The sequence below is a fragment of the Epinephelus fuscoguttatus genome, linkage group LG3, assembly GCF_011397635.1.
Source record: "Epinephelus fuscoguttatus linkage group LG3, E.fuscoguttatus.final_Chr_v1".
NCBI lineage: Eukaryota > Metazoa > Chordata > Actinopteri > Perciformes > Serranidae > Epinephelus > Epinephelus fuscoguttatus.
The window spans coordinates 19,796,947-19,815,058 of record NC_064754.1 but is presented as its reverse complement, the minus strand read 5'-3'; the positions used below and the strand labels follow the sequence as shown (position 1 = coordinate 19,815,058).

The 18,112-nt window shown below is 42.2% G+C and overlaps 1 long non-coding RNA gene across 1 annotated transcript in view; it reads left to right on the top strand.

Annotated features, from left to right (window-relative positions):
- The window catches only part of LOC125885388 (uncharacterized), a 173,609-nt gene extending 157,776 nt beyond the window's left edge, over positions 1 to 15,833 (top strand). The window contains exon 6 of the long non-coding RNA XR_007448898.1: positions 15,707 to 15,833. This is a non-coding gene — a long non-coding RNA (uncharacterized LOC125885388). The remainder of the gene's footprint in view (positions 1 to 15,706) is intronic.
- The last annotated feature ends 2,279 nt before the right edge of the window (positions 15,834 to 18,112 follow it).

Below are 18,112 nucleotides of genomic sequence, written 5' to 3'. Positions count from 1 at the left end.
TGGTGTCTACATCTAAATGGTTTCTGCCAGGTGACATGACACCGCATGCTCTTTCTGAGGGATGCAAGCTGCAGAATAACCAAGGACTGTTTTCAGTTCTACATCTCATCTAAAGCATCAAAACAACCCTTCTCCACTCCTAAACTGCCCAAAATTGGCATAATTTCTTGACTTTTGAGACATAAGTGCTTGACATTTTGATATGTCAAATCTGTTTAATACTTTCAGAAATGTGAAGAACTCACTAATAAGTCTGTTTGTGTCGGCAGAAGCAGCATACAAAATGTCTTTTCCTAGCTTTATGCTTTATGTTCAGTTTTCCCAAAAGAATACCAGTCTGCTACTTTGTTTTGTACTGAATATGTACAGTAAACTTTACTGTACTGTTTCTGCTTTTTGTTTTGTGTTTGCTCGCTGTGCGGCTCCCAACGAGTGCAAACAGCTTCAAACTGCAGTAAAAACATGTAACCTTGGTCATGATATTGGCGGCTTGTATTTATGTTGCATTTTGTTACTCCAAGATTGCGTCTTGCAAATAAAAACAGCTAATATTTAAAGGAGCTATATGTAAGAAATCTAAAGCAAATAGTCGTAAAATCCTCCTAATATGTCACAGAGACTAAAGGCCAATTTCCACCAGATGCGTGTTGGTTGCGTCTCCGCTCCGGCACAGCAGCGGAGCCGATAGGATTCAATTCTAGTCAATGTGTATGTTTCCACCGGCTGCGGCTGTGCTGCGTTCCGGCTCCATCTCAGCTCCGGCACTCCGGAGCCCTCTGCAACAGATACGCAAGACTTCTATTTTTGCCGGACGCCGGAGCACAACGCAGCAATTCAGCACAGAGCAGATCGTGCAGGGCAGGAAGTCGTGCACAGAAACACAATAAAACATCCGGTTAATTTTCAAAATAAAATACACAGTGTTCACGGCGGATCATATTTCCCTGCACTACACGTTAAAAACTACATAATGGGCAGAGGCAGGCCTGAAGTCAACAGGTCAGAGGTTTTCAGACGTCATTTCACCCCGTGAACACCATGGACGAGGAGATGTTAATCATGGCAGTGCACCAAGATGTCTTCCAGCGGAGCTGCACCGCACCACACAGCAAACGCAGCCGGTGGGTATTGACGGACGGCGGAGCACGCAGCGGATAACCAGCGCTGCCGTTCCACAACAGACACGCATCCAGTGGAAATCCGGCGTAAAGGCCCGAACATACTCGGGCGTACTATAAGCGGAACAGACTCCGCGAGGAATGTCCGCAGTCATTCGGGCTTCCATAGTCGAGTGCACTTCCGCGTTGTAGTTTCCTGTAAAAATGTCCGTGAAAAATCCCCGCGATGTGAAAAATACATGCCGAGCAGTCACTGGTGCGTGTAGTCCACGCGGTTGTAAAATCTGAGCTTTGCGCGCACGGGCCTTGCAGACGTCTGCTTTGAGTCCACGCAGACCTCCGCGGAGTCCGTTCCGCGTATGTTCCGCCCGAGTATGTTCGGGCCTTAAGGAATAATGTTCATATAACATACGGATCTCACTGACAACAATAGTACAGCCAGAATATTCGCATTTAAAAAAAAAAAATTACGGTCTGCAAATCATGTTTATGTTTTGAATTTGTGTTTTGGCCTGTTGCGACTGAGCTACAATGGCTGACGGTGTGACTAAACCCAAATGACCTCATTATGATTCCCAAAAACGCCAAGACAAAACTTGAGGCAAAGCGAGGGTCTATATAGGAGATGCTTGTGAACGGTGGAGACGGTTGAAAGTGGAGAAGAATTTGAAATCAGATGTTGAAGTGGCTACTCTTCTCCTCGAAAAGTAAGCTTTAGCCAAAGTTGGCTAACTAGCATCATAGCTAGACGGGGATGGACATCTCGAATACTTTCAACTGTTATTCATTTTCGATCATACATTGTAGCCCATGTGCAGGTGGGTCATCGACCTGACAGATTTTTTTTGAGAAACAAATGTTAGCAGCACGGCAAGCAGCATTAGCAGTGTCCTGGTACATAGCATTAGCAGCCGACTCCTCCTCCACTGTATCCCGGCAGCAGCGTTAGCAGCAGAGAAGCCAGACTTGCTCGAATGGCCCGCTGGAAAACCGAAGATCAAGGACGCGGCGACGCGGCCCTGCCACGGCAGCCGCCCTTGGGCAAACAAATCACCCCCAATTTCCACCAGATGCGTGTTGGTTGCGTCTGCGCTCCGGCACGGCAGCAGAGTCGATAGGATTCAGTTCTAGTCAGTGTGTGTGTTTCCACCGGCTGCGGCTGTGCTGCGTTCTGGTTCCGTCTCTGCTGCGGCACTCCAGAGCCCTCCGCAACAGATATGCAGGTCTTCTATTTTTGCCAGATGCGGGAGCACAACGCAGCAATTCAGCACAGAGCAGCAACCTCGAATCTGTAGGGGAGGGGGGGTGGACACGACTCGCGGCAATATTTTGAATTTGAGTGCAGTAGCTGTTTTGGCCACATTCTTACATACAGCGCCTTCAAAGGAAAAGAGTGAATCTTGGGAATTAAAGTTGGATTATACTGAGGGTCTAATAATCACTGATGACATGTTGCTTAAACCTTTTTTGGAGGCCACCTGGCCTCCCAAGTTGTGAACGTATTGTATCGTATCGTATCGTATCGTATCAACATACATTGACATATCATTTTCAGTTTAGTTAATATGTTGAAATTCAGGTTCGAGCTGATTACTTGGATGAAATGAGTATCTGATGTGGATAAAGTACATTACGAAGTACACTACTTATGTAGACATCCAGCAGTTGTGGAGCAATGTTAGCATTTATTTGGAGCTGTGTTTCTGCCCACCTGGTGAATGTTTTTGTGCGAATGTTGGCCAGGAGTGTACAGTTGGAGGGACAATGGCCCCGTCCCTACTTCCTACCCCCCTTCTTCCGGCACCCTTGCATGGAGAACACCCATCTTCGAACTAGGCCCTCATTGGGATTTCAACCACACATTTTGTGACTGCATCTTGCACAGTTGTGACTCTATTGTGGTGACAAACTCTGTCCACAGACAGACATATAAACACCTGGCAAAACAATCAAAACTGCTTCTGTGGTGGTTCCCACTACAGAAGGTGTCTCCAGGACCTAATACACACAAAGACTGACAAGATAAAAACAATACCAGCTGCTGTCAGGACTGGTAAATACATACATAAAAATTAAGATATAAAGCTAAGGCTATGAAGACAGAATAAAAGCCAGCGGCAACAATCTGGTTAAAAGTTAAGCAGACGGACATAATATGTAAAAATAATGGATGTGGCTATTGTGACCATGGTTTTTGGACCCATTTTGAAGCCTTCGAGTTCGGCATTTCAGCTGTCGCCATCTTGGTTTTTTTTGGAGCCAGAAGTGACAATATTTGAGTGAGAGGCTGGTGCTAAAGCTGAGGTTACTATCTGCAGACAGCCTGTCACTCAATCAAAGTGGCCCGCCCTTAATTAAGCGCAAATTTAAGCCTTAATAAAATGTAAACAGGTGAGTTGTATAAAAGTTCACCTATGTTGGTGTCCAAAGGGCATAAGATTGATGTAGGTGTTGAGGGTATGCGAGATGTCTTCAGCTATTTGTGAAGCCTTCTTTATTGTCCGTTCCTTATGGACGATGCTGAATATCTGCCTTTTTTGCTGCTACATTGTACTAACCAGCTGGTTGCTTAGTGCATCTGTCCGCTGTTGTAAGCGGGATTTATAGCTGTATGTCAGCTCTATGCAGGGCCTACTCTGTAGCCTACGCACGTGTCTTATGCTGTTGTGAGCATTTATACTTGTGCGGTGGTGTGTCTGTGTCACTCTGCAGTTACATCTCCAAAACACAAGTTGGCGGTGGGGTTTCTGTGAAGTGCTCTGAAGTTTAATTGACTCAAAACACATCCAAAACACACATTAAACATGGCTAAATAGAAACAGTGTTAAACACGAGTACACAAATTAGCTTCACTATAAATCGCAGCATTCACAGACAAACATTTGTCTTGATCTTGACACATTTTCCCCACAAATACAACATGCTAATGTTTTTAGCACAAGCCTATGGCATTTTACATTGTATAAATTAGCCTAGCAGCTAGCAGACTTTTCCTCTACTCATATGAAGCCAGGGACAACAGCAACATTTAACAAAGGTAACGTTACAAAATTTGGCTCCATTACAGCTCACAGGGTTCACCGACAAAACAACTGTCTTATACTAAACACATTTACCAAACACATAAGACATGCTAACGTTATTAGTACAAGCCTATGGCATTTTACATTGTATAAATTAGCCTAGCGAGGAGGGGAGATTTCCTCTACTCATATGAAGCCAGGAGGAATTGCACACAAGACTTAGAATGCTATTTTTGTGGAGGCTTTATTTCACCTCCAGATTTCTTGTTTCTTATCTGTGAAATTAAAGTAAATAACAGCTTCGTTTAGGAAATAGTTCTAGCTTACAAAAATAGACAGGAGGTCTGCGTCGCTACGTCATGTGGTTACATTCTGGGGAGGTGCACTTGAGGGTACAGCGTGGGGTATGGTGTAGGCTCTGTGTCGACATAGAGCCTATGCCGTAGGTACTTCGCCAATTCAGTTAGTGTACACTGAGTTTTTGATGCTTAAAAGTTGAAAACAATGGCCTGCTGAAATCAGTGGGAATGAACAAAAAAGGGACAAAATGAGATTCAGGTGACAAATTTCTGTAGGTTTGTCACTTCGAGCAGCCGCTTTCGAATTATCCCATTTTCACACAGTCTTTGCATTGTTATAAAGAAAATCACTTTAAGCCTCATTAAAGTTTTTCTTGTTTTCATCATGTTTTTCAAGGACCAAAAGTTACTGGCTGTACCATTCAGTATTTCACTGAAGAGATTGTTGCCATGAGCACATCAGAAAGGTAGCTTGCATGTCAGTAGCAAGACTCCTCGACATTATATACAACACGGTGTCAAAAATATGGTTCTTTATGCCTTATGTTACGAATTTTCCACACTTATCACCTGGAAAATATGCAGGCTGACCAACCATGCGAGGCAGACCATGGTGCGATGAAACTGTAAAATACCCCTGGTCAAGCTCAGAGTTGAAATCCAGGTCAGACTCTGCTCCACTTGGTTTAAAAGTTCAGTGCTTACCCTGAGTTTGGTGTCAGCAGCCGTTCAAAATGTCATCACCTGTTTCTGAAGGCATTATAATGTGACAGTGCACTGGACATTTCCATGAATTGTGTTTGTTGTGAAAAGGCTCCTACGCTGGCCAGATGGACCTGGAAAAACCTGCTGAAAATATTCCCCTCCATGTCACGTGTGTGAAAGGTGTATTCATGTGTTTCCTCGAGCCCTGATGGATAAAAACACAGACCAGGCGTACTTTTACACTCGGTGTCAGTCATTCTGTGAGGCAGGAAAGCATAGAGGGAGGCATCTATAAAACAAACATGGTAGCAGCAGTGGAAGGGCAGAAGTGGCAGGATGGGAACTGCTGCCAGACACATTACAAGGAGCTCTAATGAGGGAGCCCACACTCTCATCCCCCCCGCCACCACAGAGGAACGCGAGGCGGGAATTAATTGTGAGGGCGATGATGGCGAGCGAGCTGAGGAGCAGGTCATTACTGCACGCCTCCTCCTGGAGCGCCGCGGGCAGAGCGTGGAACGCCACGCTACTTGCACAATTCCCATGATCCCACAGGAGGGGGGGCGGGGGGCAGATAACAGGAGGGGGAATGAAGGGGACAGAGAGAGAGAGAGAGAGAGAGAGAGAGGAATAGGAAAAGATACTAGATGAGGAGGCAAGCAGCTTCCTCTTTGTTGGAGGGAAAAAAATAAAAGAAAATGTATTGATTTTTATTTCACATCTGATTTTCATTACTGCCATTGCTATATCCCTTATACTGCAGAATTTATTTTCATCTTCCCTTCGATAATTTCTTATAATAAACAAGTAAAATTGTATCAAGAATAACATTTAATATTTTCCCTTAAGGGTCCGTCTTCTCCTTTCACATTTTGATTATCAATAAATCATCCACTGCAAGCTTGATCATTACTGGATTTAATTTGCAATATGACATTGCAAGGTGGACACAGCATAAAACACTACCAGAAAATTGCTCAACAATCAGGTGCAAAGAGCAATGGCACAAAACTAATATGACACCTTGAAGGAGGACTGGAGAAAAAAAAAGAGAGCTTCATATCAAGGTAATGATCAGATTTTGGGGTGCTTCACTTTTCTAATCTGCACACGGTGTAATAACTGACTCTTTGTCATTTCTCTTTGTGTGGTTTGTCGCCCTTATGAAACCTGTGACATCAGACTGAATGCATTGGACACATTGCCCTCTAGTGGACACTCAGTGTATGTAGGTAATGTGTGTCAGCCACAGAACCGAAGTGACTCACACCTTGATTTTTTACTGTTATTATCCTGCAGCAGTTAAATTCAACAGCAGATGTTAAAACAGTCAGATTAATGTTAAATGATTTATAGGAAGAATCATATATGTCTGCACAGAAATACATTCCTCATAATAAAAAAACACATTATTTGCCCCATATGAGTGTGAGGAGTGGCTGTGACAAATAAATATATTCATGAATTACAATAAATGGGTGATTCCAGGTAAAAAGCCATTATTTATTATGGGTCTCTCTCATTAAGTTCGCATTGATCACAAAGCAGGAAGCTAAATAAAGAGCAACAGATAAGCTAAAAGGATTTTTAGAACTTTAATACATCCAATTCACACAACTGGTGTCATTAGCTGCTGCTAAATTAAATTGTCTCCTTAGACATGGGAAATTCATTATGATTCAGTAATTAAATACAAAAACAGAAATACAAGCAAACACTAACTGACTTTTCCCGGCACATAACCCCCCTCCCCTTCCCCGATAACCGAGGAGCTTTTTTGCGTTATCTCAACTTATAACGAGAGAGCAGAGACACACCTCTTTGATGATGTATTTAACGACCCCATTCAGTGCTTTTCCTTTTTCACTACTTTCATGACTAGAAACCCTAATGAGACCATTGCTGTTGCCTTGGGGATGGCCAAGCCCATTGCATTAGCACATGAAATCATTTAGGCCATGTCTCCCGGAATAAAAATATCATTATGGTGAAGCTCTCTGAAAAAGTGAGCTGAAAGCCCGCTGCTGCCAAGTGGTTTTTTTTTGTGTGTGTGTGGAGATGAAATATTCCATGAGGTGGAAAAGGGACACACTAAGACTGGACTTATAAAGGGACAGTTCACCCCGCATTCAAACATACATATTTTTCCTCTTACCTGTTTATCAGTCGAGGCTGTTTAGGTGTGAGTTGCTGATGTGTTCAAAGCACCAAAAATTACATTTGAAACTCCACAGCAGTGTCTCTTTTCAAAAACCATGACCCGGTTACTCAAGGTAATCCACAAACCTTGTTTTGAGCAGTTTCATGTTGAAACTATTTTCTTTGTACCGAACAGCACCTGCCAACTGTATCACCATGCAGTGTGCAGAAGGAAGCAAACTTCTACTGCTAGCTCACCTCGTACCACTGAGCTAGCTAACGTTAGCTTCTTCATTCTTCATTTTATTTATTAAACAGGGAGAGTGCACAGCTACTTAGCTTCACCAGAGTTAGCCATAAGCTAATTTTCATCTGTAGTCCCTGGGCAGAAAACAGTATAATGTCTCTGCTAAAAGACGTTAATATATATATATATATATATATATATATATATATATATATATATATATATATATATATAAACAGTTGCAAAATTGAGCATATTTACGACACAATGGCTTCAGCAATAACAATAGCAAGACAACACAACATCAAATCATTGCAATAATAACAACAGCAACAACAATACAGCTACAACACTCAGACACCACCACAACACCAATAAAACTACAACATTAAGATGTCAAACCAAATATCACAATATTTTTGACCTCAATACCAATATCGCGGTGAGATTGTAGAGTTAATTTTTGGTGCTTTACCAAATATTTACACAATGAGATTTTTGATTGGTGGTCAGGAGTAATGTGGGTATAATGACTACTTTGTTAAAGGCAAATAATCAAACAGTAAGAAGGGTCTGGTAAGTTCAGAATACGACATCACTTTACTATAATAAAGCTTTTAAAACTAGGAAAAGACAACACTTATGATATTACAATATCCAAAATTATCCTCAGCATATCAATGTAATGCCCATAGCCCAAGGAACTGCGCATTTACTACTAGCTCACCTAGCACCACTAATCAGCTAATGTTACACCTCAGCTATTAATGTTTACATCTCACACCGTCTCGAACACAGGCCTCTCATCTATCAGTAGATGCACGCATGATACTTAAATTTTTGATTTTGGGGTGAACTGTCCTTTAACTAAACCACTTCCTGGCTTGCTTTGCTCATTCACATAAGACTATTAGAAAACACCTACAGCAAAGAAATGTATTCGAAGCAAAAAAGTAAAACATCTCACAGTTACGTTGAAGTACATGGACATCAGTTATAGTAAGAAAAAGGTTTAACGGTCCTCTTGTAGAAAGAGGGCTTTGTTTGTGATGTGATGTAGGCAGTAGGTGATTTGGTCATTTCTAAGGGGGGCGACGCTCCACCCATCTAATGCCTAACTTAAATTTTGATTTTGACACGTACAGGTTTTGACCTGACTGTGAAGAACTAACATGCAAGAGTCTGTCCATTGTTGATTAAAAGCTCTGTTACCAGCTGTCTACTTTGCTCTCTCTTCAGAGCACACCATGTGAAACTACTTTCAGAGACTGTCTTGTCTCATCTCTCCCATGTCTGTGTGTGTTCTCTCACTCACTTGAGTCACAATGCCTATCGTAATGCACAGATTTGATTGGCTTAGTAGCATCACGTGAGATAATTTAACACATGCAACTGAACTCTAAGTTTCCTGGTGCTTTGTGCAACAATGCTGCAGAGGCTGAAATAGAAATTTAAAATGAATAATGCTCAATAAACCATTGATTAAAGGTCTGGGCCTGGATAGGATGGCATCTGGATCGAGAGTTGGAGGTTGGAGATTGATGGCAGGTTAACAAGGGGGACGTGATTTGGTCATTTTGCAATCAAGGGGTGTGGCGTCCCCCTTCGTCCCCCTTACTGGATGTCGGTGAGATTGAATTTAAAGTCCATGTCATGTTTTATAGTTCATTATAGGATTATTATTTGATGATTTAAGTGGACGTTTTTAGTAAAATGTCCTTCATTTCTTCTCAAGTTCCTCTGATTGGATGATGAGAAAATAACTCAAGTTGTATCTCAAGTGAACCTTTCTTATGACAGATTTTATCTACATAGCTTAGGACTGGAGACAAAGGTCTTTGCTTACAATGCTATGTTAAATGTAAGAACTTCATGTTATGTGACAAATGTTTCACTATTGCAACAGTATTTTTGTTGTCTTATATGTCCATGTGGGCAGGGTACTGGTGTGTATGCGTAACACAGTCTGTAGATAGATAGAAAAAGTGAGAGGTTGAGAATTATTAGTTAAGGTCTTGAACAAATGTAGATAAATAAATAAATCTTTTATTTCAACCTGAAAAAGCAACGGTCAGAGTAACACTTAACGTATCTTCCTCTTGGGACCCACATCAAAAAGAATGAGAGGTAAATTCTGAATCCTCTTTTTAAGGGATCATTTTTACACCACATCATCAATCTGATCTGAGATTCCTTATTATGAGGTTTCACCAATCCTACCAGTCACATGACTCAACCCTGACCCGAATACAATTGATCGTGTTCGCAGCTTAAATCCCCCGTCTGCTTGACCTCACTTTGAGGCAGGCCTCGCTCACCCAAGACTACGCTTTTATCACAACCACATCAGAGCACTACAAAGCATCGCGGCTCGACAGACATTCAGCACGCGATAATCTATGAGTCATCTTGAACCTCTGCGGACGCAGGATTGTGACTGAAGGTCAAAGGTTAGAGCACATCACACAGATTCAAACATCCTCCCTGCGTGTTGCAGCCAGACACACCTGAAGGATTTATACACCCTGCACAGTATCTGCTATGGAAATAGAGAGATTTTAATGTGGTTTGTTTTACTTCACCTGTGTATACAAATGATTTTATTGAATGGAGGTGTCAGGTGGAGGCCTGAAGGAGGGTTGGGGGGTAGGGGATGAACTGAGGGGTCAAAGGTACAAAGGATTTGTGATGAGGGAGTGGGAATTTGTGGCAAAATCTCAAAGGAAATGTATCTTCATTAGCAGTACGTCTATCTTTTAAACTTAATATATTATTATCTTGTTGGATAGCCTTTGTTTGTAGCCTCAAAACTATCCTTTTAAATGTTTTTAAACCTTGTAAAGTGTGCTTGCTCATGAAGATTAAAGGATAGGTTTACAATTTTTCAAGTCTGTATTTAAACAATAGTCAGATGCAACAGGTTTTGCATGCTGTAATTATTTCTCCTATCCATACTGACCACTAACAAATTGACTCCTGAAGCTTTTTCATTGTAGGCTTCATATTAGTGTGAAGTTTGGCCCGAATCACTTACACTGATACAATGTCAGTGAGAAATCTTTCACTGGCTGGCATTAATGTGTCTATCATTTTTCTAACCCACTTTAGATGAAACCACGTTAGATAAAACCATTCCCACTTCCACATGATGAAAGCGGGTTGCCTGATGTTAAGGCCTGATGATTGGCTGCCAGCCTACTGCTGGCCAGCACCATTGAAAGAGGCTGCTCACCCATGGATGTACTCCACAGTCCCTCCGTACCTCTCCCCACAAGTTGGAGACTATAATGCCAGAAAGTTTGCTGATCTAACGGGGAAGAAACTGCTGCTAGTTAGCACAGCCATGAATTTAACCCAGGGCCCCTCCACCACACTCCCACCAGACAGTTTGCTGACCCTGGTCCAGCCACCAAACATTTGTGTCTGTTACATATGAAAGCTACAGTACCTTAGAAAATAGCGGTATGGATAAGTTCAAGCAAGGATTTTCAACCAGGTGTGTGTCATCGTAGAGTGGGCAGTATGTGCAGACAAAAGTGTGGGGACCTGGTGGCAAATGAGCGGGGATTACCAGGCGCTTGCAGCACAGAGGGAGCCAAACACTGCTCATCTGCACATTGCCCACACTGCAATGACAGAGCTGGTTGAAAATCGGCAAAGTTTTCCTTTAATGGCTGTAGCAACTTGAATTCATCCAGTGACTGTTAGTAAAAACAGATCAACACAGGGGAAGCAAACACATGTGAATGAGACAAGGAGGTAACGTTAAAACTCAGTGTCCTGCATCTAAAGGCCCAAACACAGACGTCGCAACAAGGGCCCCTGCTATGTTGCCTCTTGTTGAGGTGTATCGGCCAAAAAGTTGCACGTAAACCAAACTAACGGCCAACAAGTGCATGTGTTCTGGGCCTGCATGAAAAGACATACCCCTCCATGCCAGCAGACGGCACTCGTCTGTAATCCTGATTCAAAAAGGGAAACAGAAGGCTGTCTTGAAACGTTTCTGCTAAAGCGCTCAATGGCTAAAGAAAAATAATCTTACCTTATGTAACAAGTTTGTTTTGGTCTCACACCCTCTTGGCCCTAGCTCTTTGTTTACGTGTCTCACATCTGCCAATCAGAGTAAATTTATTCATCGATGGGCTCTGCTGCGCCAGTGCCAATTTAACATGCTGAATCGATGGATAAAAGGCCAACTAGCCCCAATGAGGGCCAACAGTGCAAGACACGCTGCACCAGTGAGGGCGGCATTTGCTCACCAATGGCTCAACTTTGACCAACAGCCAACTGTCGGCTTGGTGTGTCAGGACCTTGAGAAGAGGGATGAGAGGGGGTAGAGTTCCTCAGTGTTTTTTGCAAAGGGTGGTGTTCAAAGCCACTGATGAACTCAAGATGGACTGTTTCAAAGGGCCCCCAGTGTGCTGCCCGTGTCTCGCTGCCCGTTTTGTCATGTATAAGTGAGCATGTTCTCACCTAAAGTGGGTTGGACAAACCTCTGATGCAGCATTAACAGGAGAAATGTTTAAAGTTTGGGAATAATGTTTCAAGACAGGTTTTAAAAAATGTGAACCCATCATTTAATACCCTAAAAACATCTAAAAATAACTGAAAAGACAAAATTGTTTATCAATTGCCTTCTAAAAAAAAGTTTATTGTATATTCTGAGCTGCAGGCTTTACATCCTCTCCTCACCCCCTTTCATCCTGTCTTTGCTAAACCACAGACCTGCAACCAACATTACCAATTCACCAGCAATACCTGCAGCAGCACAAAACATGATAATTTATGTAAGTGCTTGTTTGTGTGTTTGTGAGTGGAGAAGGGGGGGGGGGGGGTGTATCAGGGAGCGCTCGTGTTTGTGCGTAAATCATGTCTAACCATATGCTGCCTTCCTCCGCAGCGCACTCGTAGCTGAAATTGATCGTCAACCATCTCCTGCTCAAAACAGCGTGGGCAGAGGGAGAGCAAGGTCACAGCCAAGGACTTGCCACAATCAGTGATGGGCTGCGGAGGGGGGCTTATGTGTCACGGCACAGCTGTTACGCTACATACTCTGAGTCACAAGCACATCTTCGCTGCTGCAAAACATCACCTTAATTACCTTAATGCCAGCCTGTCTCTCCCCGTCTGGATGAATCCTGCTCTGGATGCCTTAATCTGAGCCTTATCTCCACCATCCCCACACACTGTTTTGGGAGTAAAATCACAGCATTGCCTTTCTTATCTGTTTTTATTTCCTGTCAGGTTTAAGTGTTTTATGGTTCAGCAGTTCAGAGGACGGGAGGTTTGTCTGGTGATAGACAACATGGCTGGGGGCAGTTGTTGTGCCGTGTGCTCGTCATGCTGAACCAAGCCCGGAGCAGGTGAAGGGATGATTTCATGTCTGTGCTATCTGGAAGGACCGTCTCAGCTGCCAATGCAAAGATAAGCAAGGAGGATGCAGCAGCTGCTGCTGCCGGGCAGCCTGTTGAGCTGCCTGCAACTGGTTGTGCATCATTCCAGGCTGACAAACAAGTTGAGCAACAATCTTGAGCAAGTGCATCGCTGTTTACCATCATATCTATAGAAGCCATGTCGTCTCTGAGCTGGGTGCAAAAGTTCAGTGTTTACTTATTGTAAAAACAACAGGATTCCTGTGTGGGAAAAACAGTAAAACATCAAATTGTCTACTGGTGGTGAGGAACACAGGTATATATTAATAATATATATAAAGACAGAGGATGAATTTAAAAGTAAAAAACAACATTACATTCTTGGTGAAGTGTTGGACCACTATGAGGTGATATGTAAAGGGCTGTACCGAATAGTTTAAAGCTTCATGACATAGATATTCAAAATCTAAATTAACATTCAAATGTTGCACAGCTTTCTTCTTTTTATGCATGTCTGATCATTCTGTTTAAACCTGGTATTTCCGCACAGTTGCAGATTAAGATTAGGCTACGCTAATATTATTAGTATTATACTATTAGTAGAATTCAGATTCCAGTGGTGGATGTGTAGGATTGTCTCTGACTCATGTGATTGTTTGAGGATTTTCATTCTTATTTATCCATTAGGATGATGACCACATTATGAGATGGGTGCAGTGGTTAAGTGCGGTGGGGGGGTTCGAACCCTGGGGTGCAAGGTTGTGCAAAGTTGAGCAAACTGTGTCAACATACTCCGGCTTCCTCCCACAGTCCAAAGACATGCAGGTTAATTGGTGACTCTAAATTGTCCGTAGGTGTGGATGTGAGTGTGAATGGTTGTCTGTCTCTATGTGTCAGCCCTGTGATAGTCTGGTGACCTGTCCATGGTGTACCCTGCCTCTCGCCCAGTGTCAGCTGGGATAGGCTCCAGCCCTCCTGCAACCCCCAGCAGGATAAGCAGTTAAGGAAAATGGATGAATGACTACATTAAGTTTCTTTGTAAAGATGAAGTGAGATAATTACAGTAAATGTAGTGCTTAGTGCTGCAACAGAATTTGGTAATACAACAGGTATTATTAAGTATCTTGTTTAATGCAGAACCTTTACTTGTAATGGAGTCGTGGTTGGAGTTGTTGCCTCTGCATACTGTTTCCACCACCAACACATACTCCTGTTGAACAGGAGACCACATGACACAGAAGTATAACCTAAAGTGAACTTTCATTTAATACTGAGGAATGCTACCATCGTTTAAGGTATAAAAGTAAAACACACCAAGAATTATAACCTGGTGCTGATCACCAGCAGTAGACTTTAGTATAGAAAACAAGTGTCACACACTCTGGCTCCATGTGCATTTCTTTTATTCTAAAGACGTTTCAGCCTTTGGGCCTTCCACAAGATCTACAGTCAATCAATGATTGAATGATTGGTGATCTTGAAGAAAGGCCGAAACGTCATCAACATAAAGGAAACGCATACAGAGCCAGATTGTGCGACACTTGAACACCACCATCTTACCATTGGCTTGACATACAGACACCAGCGCAGTAACAAAAGGGGACTGTGATGTGTTCTGGCTGCCGCAGCAGAGTGTTTGCTGCCGAGACATTTGGCAGACAGGTGGGGGCAAAACCAGAGGCCACCTGTAGGAGGATGGTGAATCAGGATGTTGTTTAGACAGTATGGGGGCATTTAAGGCTGCTGAAGTGTGATGTGACATTAACAGTCACAAATGTCAAGTGCCAGCTGTCTGCATGTGGAGTGGCTGCATCTCGTTTTCTGAAACAGACACAACTTTGTGCCTCTGCGAAACAACCCTGCAGTTTGCTCCCACTTTAGTAATGTTAGTTTTATATCGACCTAGGCTGCAATAAATAGAATAGACTGAATTACTCTTCTAAAGTATATCAAGGTGCAAAGGGTTTATGAAAAACACAGATGTTTAGAATTCGTGAAACTCATGAAACTGACTGAAGTAAACTGGTGAGCCTGCTCACACTGCAGCACTCAGACTCTTTAAAAGGAGGAACAGATGCATTGTAGGTCATCATGCTTCACCAGCAGGGGTCATCATCTGCTCCGTGCCAAACACCAGAGAATGTAGTTAACACACAGTGGGGCTTCAGTGCTTTGAGAGCGTGCCGTTTGTCAACTCGATACGAATCTTGAACAGTGTGAAAATTGTGATCATTTCTGTGAAAGTGTGTGACCGATGTTTTTTCTGCTTGACTGTCTGATCATTAACGGGACCATCTTGTGACAAGTTGATGAAATGTACAAAGGAAAATGTTCCAGGGTGTCTAGAGGTCTTTAAAACGTCTTAAATTAGGCCTTAAAAGGCATTAAATAGTCCTAAATTTGAATCTGTGAGGTCTGAATTGCCACAAGCATTTTATGTAATTTCTTTTTGCAAAAGAAAGTTGAGTTTCTTGTGTGTGAAAGTCCAAATTTCTGATGTTACAAATCTTAAAACCTGCTGCTGAACCTAGCAGTCTTTTAACTTTGCCTGTTGGCAAAATATAGATTGGCTTAACTCACTCTAATAATCACATTCCTACAGAAAACCTGCATGGAAACACATGTAAATACTAACATTTATACTTACCTGTGATGTTTGAATACAAATCAGTATTAAATTTGGTTACAAGCAAACTCGAAAAGGTCTTAAAAGGCATTTTATTTAATTGTCTGACACCTGTAGACACCTGCTTTGTTCAACCACAGAGAGACTTTTAACTGCCTTCTCTCTTTTGGTTTAAAGATGGCTGTTGCAGGCGAACTAGCTTCAGTCTGCACCAGAGACAGACACCGGCTCGCAGCAGTGACCCCCGAAACGAGCCGAAGCCAGACAATGATTCCCCTCTGGGATGGAGAGCTGGAGAAGTGGGTGAGAGGCTTCTATCACACAGCTGGTAAAAAGGGCTTCCCCGCTCTTACAGTAATAGAGGGCCATGCCTACAGAGGCTTCGGCTGGGGGGCGGTGTGTGTGTGAGGGGAGGATGGAAGCACCTGCAGCCTGAATGCGGGAACCGGCTCTTAAACCTCTCAGAAGCAGTTGGTCGCCACGGGAACAGCGGCAGGCCATGATTGGCCTTGTCCAACCCTGCTGTGCCCGGGGAGGAACTCTGTCAATCGTTAGATGGCACACACACACACACACATATACACACACTGTAGACAGGGAGGCATTGTGGAGCGGGACAAAAGTCCTGCAATTACAAATGTGCAGCAAATGTGAAACAGCACAAAAATGTTCAACTTCGGTGCCGTTCAGAGCTCAATAATATAAAATAACTGTTTTCCAGTTACTCTCCCTCTCTTTCTCCAAACCCCCGTCACCACCACTCTTCCCCAGACCCCCTGCTGCGGCTTAAACAATTAGGCTATGTGAGACCCACACTAACGACTCTCCCTTGTCTTTTAAGATAACTGCAGGAGGAGGGGCAGCCGTGGGTGACATCTTGTTAGGGGGGGGATCCTGTGGTCAGTGGCTTGTGTATTGGCCCAGGCAGAGGATACCTAGTTATTACCCTACATAAAGAGCTCGTATGTGTGTATTTAGATTGCCCCGGGTGAGGTGTGTGCTAATACCACTGCTGCTTGTGAGAAGTGCTGGTTTTCTCAGCTCTGCGACGAGCCCCAGTAGCTGCGTCGCGCCTCAGATGTCACCCTTTACTCCTGCTTGTAGAGCAATGTAAAGAAAGCTGTAAATCAGCGCTTTCATCACAAATCAGCCTCCACTTAGTTGAGTCTCCACCTTATTTAGGACCAAATGATTCACACCAAATATAAAAAGTTTTCCACTTGCTTTAACACTTGCTTTAAAAAGCAAGTGTTTTCAGTCCACGAATGTTTAAATGTGCTGTTCACACTAAATGACAGTAGGAAAATAAGTAATAATCTCTTGACATGGGCATGTGTACACCACTTGAGGACGATCACATGACAATCAAATAGTTTTGGAAATGGCTTTGGTAAAGATCTGTGTTGGTGTGGTGTGGATGGAAGGCCAAACTATAGGGATGCATTTTCAGATGTATATGTTCGTGTGGACATGGCTCGAAGGAAAGAACAACCATGTTGCTGCTGTAGAGCTCTACCTGGAAAACATTAAGGCCAGAAAACAGTTTTTTCACAGCAGTCAATTTTGAGATTTTGGGCTATTTTGCTTCTCTTACATGTCGACTAGTAGAAAGAAAATGTTCAACATACACATTTAAGGTATATATTTTAGTTAAGATTTCTGTAAAATTTTATGCAAAAACATGCACATGTAATTAGGTGATGTGTCATTTGCAGATTTAAACAAGAAATGTCAGAAAATAGTTATCTTAATGTTAAGTAATCAACTGAGGAAGTTTCCTGGTGATATCTGTTTGTTCAAATTTTTACCCTGTTCACATGTATTGTCTTACTATTTGTCTAAAAATGTATGAAACTGTACAATCATGAAATTAACGGCTTGATTTTGAGCTAAATAAAAAGTAAAAACATAAACAAAACATGACAGACTCAAAAATCCAACCCAATTCTCAGTATTCATGTCTCATTTAAAAAGGAAATTGTCAACAACTATCCCAAACGTATTTACAACCATTAATATAGATAAATACAGTACGTATCTTTAAAGACCATTTTCTCAACATTATTATTTTTTCTCATATTTGAGCCAAAAATCTCAATATCAGTAGCACTTAGATACACCTAACTTTCCACTTTTATTCTGAAATATATTCTGAAGGTTTTTACAGGGGGGTTATTCATCTGTCATTCATAGCCTGATTCGTATAACATTTTATTCTTAAAAATGTGGTGAAAATTGTTTTGGTTTTTTTGGGGGGTTTTTTATAGCTCTTGAAAGTTTTTTTCTGATTTATGGAGTGATGAAAAGAGATTTCCAAAATTCCCTCTGAAAAAAACTCTAATGTGTCAAAAAAAAATGGAGCATTTTTTTTTTAACCTGACTTTTTTAATGTTCAGATTTCTGTTCTGAAAATAAATATCAGTGCATGTTTGATTTATATAATGTGCAATTTGCCTTTTTAAACACAAAATTTAAGAAAAGTTGTAACATAATCATGAAGGAAAGTTTCATGGTGATATCTATCAGTTAGAAGTTGTACTCTATTCACCAGGGGTGTCTATTCAAATTTTGTGGGAAAAGGCA